Here is a 13,242-nt window from a genome sequence, read left to right as displayed (position 1 = left end):
CTAAGGATGATCGCTATTATTTTTGGTGCATTCCCGACCCCCCTGGGACATAGCCACGCCCAATTCTTCTGTGTGTCGGTGTTTCGCCTACAGGCCGCAATTCTTAACTGATTCTTTTGAAACTGTGCATACCTATTTCTTATACCACAAGAAGGATACCCATTGTCTTTTGGTGATTGCCCGATCCTCAAGGGCAGAGCCACACCCATTTTTTCTTCAGGTGTATGTAATGCCTATAGGCCACAATTCTCAATGGGTGTATTCCTTATAGCCTAAGGACGGAAATTATTGATTTTGGTGCATGTCCCGATCCCCAGGGGCAGAGCCACGCCCACTTTTGTGCCCGAAGACCACAATTCTGAATGGTTTATCTTGGAACTTGGTTGCGTATTCCTTATACTCTAAGGACGGCACTTTTATCTGTAAATGATATACAGGTTGCAATTATTAAAAGATTTGGATCCAATTCGGAATGACCCATCATAAGGTTGTACCTATTTATACTGGTCCATGTTCAACCCCGAGGTTCAGAGCCACGCCCAAGTTTTGTGTTTTTTTGTCTACAGGCTGGGATTTTGAATGGATCCTCTTGGAACTTTGCATATTTATTCCTTATACTGTAAGGATAGCAACTATTTATTTTGGTGCATGCCTCGACCCCTAGGGGTGTGTAACCACACCCACATTTTGTCTGTATTCTACAAGTTGCAATAATTAACAGATTTGTTTCAAATTCAGCATATCAATCATTTTAATAACAGGGTGGTACCTATTTATATTGTTCTATATCCAACCCCGAGTTCTATTTATTCCTTATACCATAAAGACAGCAACTATTTATATTGTTGCATGCCCCGACTCCCTGGGGCGGTGTCACACCCACTTTTTTGTTAATATCTAGACTGTAAATTTGGCAAAACAAACCCAACGCCTAGACTTTTTTTGCCTCTTGTCATATTACAGTTATTGCAGCAATTTCATATTTTAATCTCTTCATTTTAAAAAGTGCCATATCAATCAAAGCAAGAGTGGGAACGTATATTGCAGCGTTAGGGATGCTCTTGTTTTAATCCAAAAGCGCATCGTAATAATGCAGAAAACAATACATAATCGCTTTAAAGTTTATTTAAATAAATAAAATTTCAGATTTGGCAAATACACTTTGCAGGTTGATTATATTATGGTCTGTGATTTACATTTATTGCAAAAACTAGTTCAAGTCAGACTAGCGAGTATACATGTATTGAAATTTTGAAGAAAAACAAACATCTTTCAAACTATAACAAATTTAATGCATTAAAATTCAGCCGTTGCATTTTAAAATGATTTACTTTTCTATATTTACGTTTTCCCCAGACATATGAAATTCAACAAGGAACTGCCTTGTTTCTCGACGTATGTTTATCTTGAAAAGAATTAGATTAACATATGTTGGTGTAATACATATATGAATATGGGTACTACTTGTCTATTATAACTGTAAATGGCTACGCAATTGACTATGACATCCCAGATTTGATTTGACATCCCAATCGATTATATATCAATTGTTTGAGTAGTGATACAATCAATAAAAGAATAAAATATTTAATGTAAAGATCGTCCGTGTAGCTGACAATAAATATGTTTCTGAGTCCATAAACTATCAACTCATGTATTAAAAACGTACATTGGGTAAACAATGTCATCATTCTATTGTGTATTACGCATCTGCTGTAATTGTTCAAATTACAACTTTGTATTATTGCCCGTGCTGTATTTGATCAAATTACAACTTTGTATTGCATGAGTTGTAATTGTTATCAGTTTTTCCTCCGTGGTACAATATAATTTTGAAATGTTAGTTTCCTGGTGATCACTGGGAACTACATTATGAAAATGTATACAGCCACATTTTCCCCAGGAGTGACAAGCTGCTCAGTAGCACCAACACATTTTGTATAAATATCAAAATGAAACACACAAAATACTTAACGAACTAACACAAAATATTATTAGTATATTATCAAAGACATATATAAAGCCTAGTCCTTTTTTGCGTACATATTTTTTGTAGTTTTAAAATTACGAAAGTGCAAGAAATGTTTGCTATGTTAGTGCAAACTGGTATTTATTATAACACTAGTTTCAACCCGAACTTTTGACCTTAAAGTGTTTCTAGAAATATTAACTGTGCAACGGAAGTACTAGTGATAATATATATGCATTTGTTTTATCAGTTGTGCATAATTATATGACACTATAAAAAATCGAAACAAATTACATTTTATCTTTCCTGAAAAAAATAAATGGATAATTTTTCTAATACATTCCAGGCATACGATGTACCGTAATCCATATAAACCGGATTTTTAAATCTCTAGCGATGAAATTGTGCATAAGAATAACAGTTGTTCAATAAACGTTTTGACTTTTGACCTATATGATAATGCATGTGAAGAGTCTTGTTAAAACGTTGGATAAATCGAATAATGCTAGGTTTCCACTGTCGTACGATACGTTACGATAGCATCTTCCCTATTGAGTCCACGATCTGGTACGTTCGGATACGTTTCGATACGATCAACACGATGGCTACGACTGGCCACAATATACGATTTCAATCGTAGAGCCAATCGTGATAGTGAGAACATAGCATAGGTAAAAGCTACGAGAATATAAAAGCTATAATGAGATCAAGCCAAAGAGTTGCTCCACGAAAAGGTAAATATTAACAATAATATATGAGGTTGTTTTTTTAAGTGATTTATCTCATTTGACTCATGCAAAACACTAAACTTTGTTCACATTTGAATCGGAAAAGTTTTTACTGATTGGAATTACACGTTTCCAAGGTAATCTTTTGCTAAAAAGTATCAGAGGGCTAGGGTTAGCCGTAATACTAACCCGATGAACAAATATTTATCAGATCACAAAACAATATATCTGATACATTTAAGTCTTGTAATAAATAAATTTCTGGTTTCAAATCTAGAAATGATTTAATAAAAATGTATTGTAGGCTATAAGGTAAATAACATAAAATGCTTGTCTTGGAGTATTTTCTTCGTATTAATACTGTACAAACCATGTGATTTCTATTTGATCTTGTTAGTAATGTTAAGAAATCTAATTATACCGCGATGAAAGATTAAGCATGTAAAGTGGAGAGAGCTTCGTACTCATAACTACGCCGAATGGCAAGTTTATAATTCACTTATATAACCAGATTTCTCTCATATCGACTCTAACTATTTTATATGATGCACGTTTTTCTAATCTTCTCTCGGTTAATATTAGAAATCATCGATTTCAAATGTGTTTGTATCATAAATAAAGTACTGAATGCTATGTTAGCCATCATCTCTTATTGAGCACTTGTGGCCCAGAAGGCGCCTGTTTTGAGTATTGAAGTGGCGAAACTTATTTACCCGTTTCAACAGAAATCCTTCTGTTTTGTATACATTCTACTGAACTTGGATTTTCTAAAGCTTTTTAAACCGAACAGGCTATTCCGACCAACGAGGAGTAGGACACTCGTGAAGGAATTACTGTGCCTAAGTTATAAAAAAAATATATTATTCCGCTGTCTTTATTCCTTTGATCTATGCAGAGACAACATGTTTTGATAGCTGTAATGCTTACACTCAGATACACTATAACGATCAATGTGACATAAAACAGTCGGAAAGAAAAGTGCCGCACCAAAGTATACAGAACAATCAATCTCTAGAGATGTATTAAGTCCATAATTAATCATCATAAATGTCGGATTAAAATTTATGTTACATCGTCAAATAAAACTTGAACGATTAAAAATATTTTTATGAGGATTGATATTTCATGGGAAGTTTAATTTTTCTAACCCATTTTTAAAACTCAGCAAAGGCTTGTCACATATTTCATGAAAATAAAAACGGAAGATAAACTCAGTTTGGTGATCAAGGTTTCAGGCCAACTATTTTCGAATGGATAGCTTACACATTCTGCTAAACCTGGACAAAGTCTAAGTTCACATTATGATTGGGTTTCAAAGTTACTTGTTGTTCCATGGCAATATTTGTTGATATAATATATAGTTATTTGTCCATACTTGCGCCAAAACTAGTTACATTTCGTAACTTAATGGGTGATTAGATAAAGAGCTGGCAGTTCTCACTATAATAGTTAAAAAAACTAGATAATGTAAAGAGAGTTTGCTAACATTTTCAGTCAAATTGATCCACCCTGAACCGAGAATTAGCGATTGAATTTTCGGCCTAGCCTCGATCATCATTACTAAAGTCGGTACGATAAAAAACACGAATGAAAGTTGAGCAGCAAATCGGATCATAATCCAGTAAATATCGCAGGCTAGCGATGGCATCGAGAGTTGGTTATGGTCTGGATAAGTTAATTAATGATTTAAATAAAATTTCAGGCCTAAAGGAAGACCTGTAATAGACAGATTTAGCTCTTGCATAATGTATGTTTAAGTGAACGTAAGTACTTACCATCTAGGGTTTTTATTAGCCATAAGTTTAAAGGCTCAATACCACTCTTGTTGGAACTAAATAATATTTCCCAATCTTTATTCTGGTCAACAAATTGTACTATTTTAGAATATTTCAATTAATTGATGATACAAATTTCATCTTAACACACCTTATTTAAAAAATTTGAAAAATTCAACATAATGGTTTGAAACGTCTAACGTAAACCTTTTCAAATGAAACTTCGATTTAAAAATATTTTCAACCCTCTGGACAAGTAAAATAGGATGTAATGGATAATTTACACAACAGGTAGGACACTTAAACATCTAGTACTTAGATAGAGATATTATTTATTTTCTGGAGCTTTCAAGCCTTTAAGAATACAATATTGTTGCTCGCTGATTTTGGAATTTCACATAGCTAATTACTTGTGTCAAGAATATTGCACAGAATTACTCATAACCTTCCATTACAGACTATTGTAAATCTCATAAGCATCGGGTTTTGTTTTATATGAAACATGCGATCGCTTATACTTGAAATGTTGATGGGGTTGCCATTTAGTACTGATCTAATATACTATATTAAGGTGTCCTTTATCTGCCCTTTAATGATAACGTAATTTTTAAAACACTGCATTATTAAAGTAAGTGACCGGCTAATTTAGTTCGTCAGACATATACGTAAGCATACAGAAATAGTTTCAAACATGAACATTAGTGATGAACATTTGGAGTTTGTTTCGACAGGTTTCACGCTGCCATATGCATGCATCTGAATCATAGTTGAATTAGATCTGCTAATATCCAGGCGGTGACATTATCTAAAGCTATAATCTCCAGTTCTTATTGGCATGTTACCTTTTTGAACCAGAAAATATATCTTTAAAAAAAGTAATTTTATAAATTAAAATGAAGGGGAAATTACACAATGATATTATGAATTAGCCTTAGGAATGCAAAAACACAAAATATATTTCATATATACATGTACTCATTTAAAACAATAAAATCCCACTTTACTGGTCGTAAACCATAATTGTTCACCACTGACTATTCTAGCTCGTTATGAAGACAGGCTTACGTCATACTGTGTGCTATGACTAAAAATTTGCCAGACTAGCGGAGCTACGGCATACTCTTGTATCGAATTCCAACTGTCGAGTGGTCTTTTACGGGACTTCGTTTTTCGTACCACCCAAAGGACTAGACGGTTGTCCTTGTCAGGCCATCCGTCCTGCACCACTGACAGGGGGGACCACACCGGGAAATCTCGATGAACTTTCTAGGCCAACACCGGGAGCAAACCCGCGACCTCCAGACTAGTGAGCCAGCGTCTCACTCACTTAGCCACCGTGGCTTGCCAAGCTCGCGATGAATTTCATCTGTGTAATCATTGATATAAGATATCCGCAAATAAAGTTGTAATAATACTCTTTCAAAACAAGCTTCTGGTTGCCGACCACAATCTGGCTACTCCAGATTAACTTTTATTCTACAGTTCTCATCTTCCGTGACACATAAACTTAATATGAAATCGTTGTTGACTGAAAGCTAAACAATGGCGCTATCCCTGTAATTATCCACAGTGTAAACTCTGTCTCTCTCGCAGCCCATATTGTGTTCGGTTAAATGACAGAAGATCGGATTGACAACTGGTTACCACTGCCTTGGGGGTAATTCCCGCCGAAAAGCTTCAGTTTCTGGAATTCAGTCCAACCCCTTTCTTGATAGTGCCACTTTATCCTTGGGGATATGTAAGTCACGGTGGTTCGGTAATTATAGCCCTGGCGCAATAACTAGAAGGTCTTGAGTTCGATCCCGGTGTAGGTAAGGAAAGTTCCCCAGGGATTCTCAAGTTTGGTTTCCATTGCCACTGACATATCTTTATGCCAGTCTTAATCATCCCAGTTGTCTAAATACTAGATTTCATTTATCTAGGATACTCAAAAACACTTCTATTTAAATATCAATGTTTTTATTTTTCTGCATTATAAACCGCAAAATGAGGCGAGTAACAAATGTCATTGTTTTGGAGAGAGAGAGGGGGGAATAAAAGTCCTACTATTCTGAAACGACTGGGAAATTCGGACCTGCCATCGGCGCTACGGCTACTCTTATATCGAATTCCAGCTGTCATTGTATTGAAGAGACACGTTACTTTAAATAACTTGACATTTTCCTTATCAAAGATCCAACATATTATATCTATCTATGACCATAATATCAATTATGCAAATAACCCTACTTATATAAGGGGAATTAAGACAACCATGTAATACAACAGAATAAATTACCAGTAGGATTCTTGGGTTGTTTTCTCGTAAAATATTGATTTAACATACAGACAACGTGCAAACCAAAAGGGGGAATTGAAAAGGTTGAGATGAAATGAAAAATTGGTTAATGGCATGTCAGCACCAAGCCCACTACATTACGCCAAGCATATGGTGATCAATTCAAGACAAAAAGGTAAAGAAATATATAATTTAAAATCGGAGAGTCAAATCTTATCACGTAACATGACAAATTGACGAACTTGACTTCACAAAATTGGTCAATTTTGTTTGTAATTATAGTAAAATCCGAGATGTATCGCGTCAACTCGCCGACGACCTGTTTTTTATTGAGAAAGTGTAGCATTGTTCTAGTTCAATTTAAGTGTAATTTGATGTGTTGCTAATTATTCAATATAATTTAAAACAAAGAATGCAAAAACAAGGATTGAAGACGAAGTATTGGGCTAAATACAAATTTCAATTTTTATTTCATAACTTTAAAATTTGGAACGAAGATCGTGCATTGCAACACATCCGAAGAAGTATTTAAATAGAGATTGTCATTTTTTATACTCCACCAAAAAACCTTAAAATAGATTTGATTTGTAGGACCTTTACATGTTTGCTTGTCAATATACTGCATATAATTACTCTTTCTAGAACACCAATGCATTATTTTTGGTTATCCCAAAATACGATAATTATTTATAACATGAAAAACTTAAACATGCATTATGCAAGAGCTAAATCTGCCTATGGCAGGTCTTTTTTAGGCCTTGTTATCTAAATTATTAATTAGACATTAATTAACTTACCAAGACCGTAATCAACTCTCGATGCTATCGGCTTTGGGTGCATTTTGCAGTGGATGAAATAATCGTAAAAGTGGATAATCGAGACGTTTTAATAAACAAAGTCTCGATTATACGAAGTAATGACAATCGAGGCTAGCCTAAAATTGAATCGCCAATATTTAGGTCCAGAATGAAGCAATTTGGAATTTTCAGCATATTCTCTTTTTATTATTTATTTTATTAACTATTATAGCGAGAACTTTTTGTTATAATAATGCGATTAAAAACAGCCAACCTAATTCTTAATTCAAAATGTGAAATTGTCGTACGTAATTTCTTGCTAACAAAAGTAATAGCCAAAAAATTAATTAATTAGATGCTTTTCTTTGGATTGTCAAAAAATTAATTAGATGCTTTTCTTTGGATTGTCACTCGCGGAACTTATTATTGGCTCCGCTGGTTCTAACTATGGGTTTCTTTAATACATATGTGTATGAAAGCTATGTTTTGGTACTGTGCAGAACTGTTGAAGATCAGAATCTTCTGTGAAAAAATAATGATGTTTTTTTTTTTATGATAGTCATTTTGCAACTGTGAAATAACTTTCTTTTACATCCGCTTTCAACTTAATTGAATGGCGCTATGCGATATTTGGTTCCTACCACTTGTCAAGTAGACTCTCTCTCGGGTAAATCCCGGTTAGTGTTGAGAATGTTTGCTTCCATTGTAGGAATGGCAGCCGGGGTCTCCTGGAAGCAAAGGCAATTGAACGTAACACATTTTTCAATTTGTCTGAATTCGAAAACAGAAGATGGAAATGTAAGTGGCTTTGTGCAATACACCTGATCAGCTATGCATAATGTCTGCTGTAAAGGAAAGTTTCGGCGCCAAATCTTAATCCGACCCTGGACCCATTCACTTGATTTATATACTTATTACTTGCAATTTCCATGTCTGATGTATCTTGTCCCCTTGTTTGTCTTCTGGATTTATGTTAATTTAAACGCGGTGTAGTTTAACTACCTTATTTGGTATTGCGCCTCATGATGTTGTTCTATATAAGAAGAGGTTTTTGACTTGTCCGTCTCAGAATAACGCTTGAAGAGTATTCACGTACATTTAATGTTAATTGTTGTACAACTATTTGGTTTGTTTGGGTTTTTTTTTGTATTATCGGGTGACCACATTTGTTGCTGTTTCAGATAAAGATACGAGAACATTCATCTGTGAGATATGCGAAAAGCAGAGAAAGAAATGTTAACTGGGTATGAAAACACTCCCAAGTATGAGTGGATACGTTGTACGATGATAGTTTTTAGTTGACTTGTAATTTTTCACATTCCAAAAAACAAGAGGATAATCCAGATGTCTCTCAAGTTGTTTTTTGGCAACTTAACGTTAGATTAAATAACATAAAAAAACAATAGAGATAGAAATGGGGTTTAACGTCCACTCGACACAAAACAGATCATTTCGGGACTAATATACGGTAAAATTTTATTTCAATAATTCGCTTGCGCTTAGGGATCTTTAGCATTTAGAGGAAACCGGAAGACCCGGAGAAAACCCACGAGGTTGGAAGGCGACCCTACTCCTTGTCACGTACAACCGGGGAATCGAAACCACACCAGTTTACTCAATGACAGATCTGATGATACAGCGCGCACGCGCTAACCATTCGCTCCCCCCCCCCCCCCGAGAAACTGGATAAGTGATATAAAAATGTTCTAGCCTAGTAAATATAACCCGCATCGTACATGACACACGTCACAACTTATAGTTAAATTAGGTGCTAGTGAAAGGTACCATCCAGGTAACGTTCGTTGGTAGAGTGTTAAAATAAAAAAGTATAACATGTATTAACTCCGTTCTCTGAAAAGTATTCCATCAGGTGTTCAACAAGTGGCGAAATTTTTTTTTGCAATAAACCGCTGGGAAAAGCATAATTACATTTGTAAAAGCTAATTTGGTAATACGTAAAATGCAAATAATACAGCACAACATGAAATATTTGGAGTTTAATGAAAATTGGGGGTGGGGGGTAGTCACAATACCTTTGACGTTGGGTTTTATTTATAGCAGGAGATTTCGAATCGTGTATTCTGTTTCCTTGCAATTATTTTAAGCAACATATTGGCACCTTTGTAGCAAGGTTAGTCCGGAACCGACATTCTGTTTAAGAAAAATGGGTATTAATAACTAATTATATGATATTAATAAGTCTGACACACGGATAAAGAAATCTTACACATCATTATTAAAGGTTAGCAATATAAATAATATATGAAAATATTTCTCTACCGCAACTTATAATTAATTAATCTGGTGACATAAGTTATTAACCATCTGTTAAAAGAGATAACTCGGTTAATAAAACAATAATTTCACCATTCTTCACAGATTGTTCGACATAATGATTAGATAAACTCTTTTCTTTAGCATTATACAAATTGTATGCTTTATACTTTCTATTTTGCTATTATAGAATAAAGGATTGCATTCAATTGGCATTAGTTCATTTTCCCTCATACGTACAGTAATAAGTATTCATATCATACTAAATTTGCGCAATATTTCCCCATCGTCATCGTTTTCAATAATGATGTTTTATAATCCCAAATCGTATGTAAGACTAACATAATATGATATGACATTAATTTATCTTATTCATTCCGAACAGATTTCCCAAAAGTGATATGCGTACAGATCGCCTAAGATGATCAGTATTTATCAAATTTATGAAGGAATATTAACTCTTAATTATCTGCTGTTTACAGTGATGATTATGTTGTCAATTAGTTGATTCACGCCAAAATAAATTTTACATCTATTTTAGTTATAAACAGAAAATATCGTTTTGGACATTTTCATGTCGGTTTTTACTACTGTTTGTTTTATATCGGAATTACGAATGGATATAAATTCGGGTGACCCTATAACTTCGTTCTGGATAATGTCAAGTTCCACTTTTCAAGTATTAATTCAAGTTAGTCTTTAGTTACAATTGTAAGCTGTGCATATTCTTTACTTGTGTCAAGAAGGTCTAATACGTATGTTGGACATTCCAAACAGTATACTTGTTGCCAACAGGTAGAAGCAGTTACTGGGCAATGGATTGCAGATGGTGTAAATGTTTGTTTAATAAGCATGCGAACCGCTAAACTAAACATCAGCAAATATGAAATCAGCTAGGAAATCAAGCATTATATTGTACTATGAAACTTTGAAAATACCAAGTCTTTCTGATTACTATTCAATGTTTTGATATATGTCCCCAGTGATATAACAAATGGAGAAAATACATTTATGAAGTTTAACTCTGATAATATAATTCAAAATATATTCAATCATTAAATTTAAAAGACAAATGTTGAGGTGACAGCTCTCTGTTATAAATTGTAGTGTTTCCGTACAGAAGTGTCAGATAAACATTATTGTTTAATTGAATAAATAAGTAAACGGTCTTACCTGCATAAGGAATAAATGTCTCCTAAATTAATCCGTTTCAGATCTTTGACATCAATTATTAAAGTCAAAGATCTTTTAATTTATTAAGTCGAATATTTAAAAGAGCGCAAACATTGAAAATGTTTTAGAAACTTTATCGGGTATGACTGTTTAGTTTCGTAAATATTAACTTTTGTGTGCTTTCTGGCCAGTTCATTCCCTCACATTGATCTAACCCCTTTCATGTTAAACGTCGGTGTGAAAGTGGTTATTGAGCACGTGATTTTTGATAGCCAATCAACATAGGATTCTCAGATTTAGACTGATAGGCGCGAGCATGTATTCTCTCTATGTGTGGAGAGCTAAAGCAGGCACGAGGAAGCGCGCGCCATTTACCAAACTATAGAACGGTTTTCTTATTGACAACTATACGTTTCCAGCACCAATCTTACTTTGTCGTAAATCTAAATGAAGCAGAGTGGAAGGTTTCTTAGCCAGTTTACCAACCGCTGGGTCTAGTACGTTCGAATAAGATAAATTGAAGCGAATCTTTAACTTGTTTGGCAACATGTGATGGCTAACATCGTTGGCGTGAAAAACTATTTTTCTGATATTGATCTGTGTTGTGAGAGTGTGAGGAGTAGCCTAGTGGGATAGAAGGTAGACATACACAATTATACACACAAATAATAAATATACATTTCTATACTTATACAACATTGAAATCATAGCATATTATTTACTATACACATTACTTGTACAGCGGATAACGGATACGGTATACGTGTAGTTAACAATCGAATGTTGTCTAATTAATTATAGGGCCAATATAATTGATTATTTTAAAGACGAAAATACCACTTTATTATTGTATCATATTGATATTTAATTAATATATCAATATTAAATGAATTCTACCAAACAGAAATTGTGGCCTTTTTTACAAATTAGTTTTGCAGAACCATTAAATGTTATTTGGTTAACATAAGATTGACTAACAAAATTCCCCTATTAACCCAAAATCTTGTATAACTTGTGGAAGTCAAAAATTTGATTTGATCTGGAGCCACGGGGCTAAGTGCTAACCAGGATGTCTCGGGTTCGCCCCCTGCTGTTGGTCGAAAAAGTTCCTCGGTATTTGTCAGTGTTGCAGGACAAAGAATCTGACCAGGAAGAGTGTCTAGTCGTTCGTTTATTACGAAAAACTGAGGTCTCGTGTAGACATCGGCGAGCATGCAAAATACAAAATAACCCTTGACAACTGGAATTCGAAATACGAGTATGCCGTAGCGCGGCTGTCTGGGAGAAATTTTCTAATAGCGTCATCGCAAATCCAGTTCATGAAGAAAAGTAGGACATTAAAACCCATTTCATTTCTGTTTTAGATCAAAATTCAAATAACAATTTATACCGATGGCTTATTAATTTTAGGGCTCATAAAAGAAACAATTGAGCATGATTGCAATAAAATTTATACGATTAGCTATTACAGTTCCACTCCAAAGCTATCCAGTGTAATAGAATTACGAATATATTAAAACATATTGCTCATTACTGCAGTACACATATAATTTAATTAAACAATCTGTATATCGCGCATGTTTTATTTCAATAATATATTATTTATATGGAATAATTACATTATAATTAGGGTTTCACACTGTTTTTGATACATTTTGACATAGCCTGAGACACGGCAAATAGCTACGATTGTTTAGATTTTTGATTTTCGATTAATCTTCGAAGATATTAGGCGCCAAATTTTGAAAATTTAAATTTTGACAAAAAACTTTTTTAATTATGAATATTTTTTTTATGGCGCTTTACCTATAATTAAAGGGTCATGTGATTTGAGCAAAAATATGAAAAAAATTTGTATCGATAATTCACCTTGGCCGCTATTGGCTAATTCAGTTTATGGGTTCTGGGTTAATTATTTATTGCTTGATTTGTATAAAACAAAGTTCATATGCTCAATGATGAAAAGTCTCAACTTTTTTATTACTGATAAAGCTTTCTGTCAGCAGCGGAAATGACGTAATTTTGACCAAAACTACAATATTGGCGGTTAGATAAGTCTTTTCGAAAGCAAATATTATTTTTTTTAAATAATTAAAAAGTAAGAAGTTGCGCCATGTAAAGGCGCAAAAAAAGTCGGAAGCAGTTGTTTTAATTTCGATTTCATTTTTGCGCCATTTCGATTTAAAGGTGAAAAACGGTGTAAAATTGAGCTATTTACAACCCATTCAGGCGTTTCATATTTTAAAAT

General features: G+C 34.0%; 1 protein-coding gene across 1 annotated transcript in view; it reads right to left on the bottom strand.

Moving 5' to 3' along the window:
• Positions 1 to 11,232, bottom strand: part of LOC126831749 (5-hydroxytryptamine receptor) — a 135,343-nt gene extending 124,111 nt beyond the window's left edge. Inside the window, exon 1 of the mRNA XM_050562403.2 lies at positions 10,995 to 11,232. The gene's annotated coding sequence lies outside the window, so the exon portion shown is untranslated. The remainder of the gene's footprint in view (positions 1 to 10,994) is intronic.
• Between the last annotated feature and the right edge of the window lie 2,010 nt (positions 11,233 to 13,242).

Source organism: Patella vulgata, chromosome 9 (assembly GCF_932274485.2).
Source record: "Patella vulgata chromosome 9, xgPatVulg1.2, whole genome shotgun sequence".
NCBI lineage: Eukaryota > Metazoa > Mollusca > Gastropoda > Patellidae > Patella > Patella vulgata.
This window is presented reverse-complemented; position numbering and strand designations above follow the sequence as displayed.